Here is a 1,769-nt window from a genome sequence, read left to right on the forward strand (position 1 = left end):
TCAACCTCATAAAGGTTATCTATGAAAAACCAAGAGCCAACAACATATTAAATAGCCAAAAACTGAAAATCTTCAAGCTAAAATCAGAAACAAGACAAGGATGTCCACTATCACCAATTCTGGTCAATACAGTTATGGAAACATTAGTCATATCAAAGAGAAAGAAAATAAAGCAATAAAGATAGGAAAAGAAGCCCAGGTGTGGTGGTGCATGCCTGTAATCCCAGCACTTGGGAGGCTGAGGCAGGAGGATTGCTGAGTTCCATACCAGTCTGGGTTACATAGTGAGTTCTAAGTCAGTCTCAACTACATAGTGAGACCCAGTCTCAAAAACAACAAAACAAAAGATAGGAAAGGAAGCAGTGAAACTGTCATTATTTACTGACAATATGATGCGCTACATAGAAAATCCAAAAAGCACTGCTGAAAGACTTCTAGACTTGACACTTTCAGCTGGATACAAGGTCAATACACAAAAATCAATAGCTTCTTGTAAACAAATAACAGACTCTCTGAGAGAGAAATTAGGGAAATAATTCCTTGCAAAATATCATCCCACAAAAAATGAAGTATCTAGGAATCAATCTAATGAAAGAAGCAAAAGATCTCTATGCTGAAAACTACAACACTCTGAAAAAAGACATCAAAGAGGATATAAGAAAATGGAAAGATATCCCTTATTCCAGGGTAGAAAGAATCAACATAGTGAAAATGGTGATACTGCCAAAACTGCTATGCAGATTCAACACAATCCCGATTGAAAGTCCAACAGAATATTTCACATAACAGAGAAAACAATCCAAAAATTCATTTAAAACACAAAGAGACCTAGAATAGCAAAAGCAATTCTAGGCAATAGAGACATGACAGGGGGTATCATAATCCTCAACTTGAAACTATAGTATAAAGGCACTATGATAAAAACAACATGGTTCTGGCAAAGAAAAAGACTTGAGGATCAGTGGAATAGATAGGAAGATACAGAAACAACTCCAGATGTACTCAGCTACCTTTGACAAAAGAGCCAATCATCCTCAGTGGGGCAAATATAGCCTCTTTAGTAAATTGTGTTGGAAAAACTGTATTTCAACCTACAAAAGATTAAAACTAGACCCTTATCTTTCATAATGCACTAAACTAAAATTCAAGTGGATTAAAGATCTAAATATTAAAACAGAAACACTAAATTTGCTGGAAGATAAGTTAGGCAGAACTCTTGAAGACGTTGGCATAGGAAAAGACTTTATGGAGAAATCTTCAGCAGCATGGGAACTAGCACAAAGAATCATCAAGTGGGATCTCATCTTATTAAAAAGCTTCTGCACTGCAAGAGAAACTACCAACATGGCTAAGAGACTACCTACAAAGTGGGAAAAAATGTTTACCAGCTACTCCTTAGACAAAAGTATACTATCTGGAATATATACAGAATTCAAAGAAGCAAGCTGTCCAAATATAAAGACCCATTTCAAAACTGGGCATCTGAAATGAACAGACATTTCTCAGACAAAGAAATAAAAGCAGCAAATGAATATATGAAAAAATGTTTAACATCACTGGTCATTCGAGAGATGCAGATGAAAACAACACTGAGATTCCACCTCACTCCAAAACGAATGGTTGCTATCAAGAAATCAACCAATAACTAATGTTGGTGGGGTTGTGGGGAAAAAAAAAACTCTTCTCCATTGTTGTTAGGAGTGGAGACTGGTGCACCCAATGTGGAAATCAATATGGAGATATCACAAACAACTAGGATTAGAGATTGC

Source organism: Fukomys damarensis, unplaced genomic scaffold (genome assembly GCF_012274545.1).
Source record: "Fukomys damarensis isolate Sample0158 unplaced genomic scaffold, DMR_v1.0_HiC HiC_scaffold_35, whole genome shotgun sequence".
In the NCBI taxonomy this organism is placed as follows: domain Eukaryota; kingdom Metazoa; phylum Chordata; class Mammalia; order Rodentia; family Bathyergidae; genus Fukomys; species Fukomys damarensis.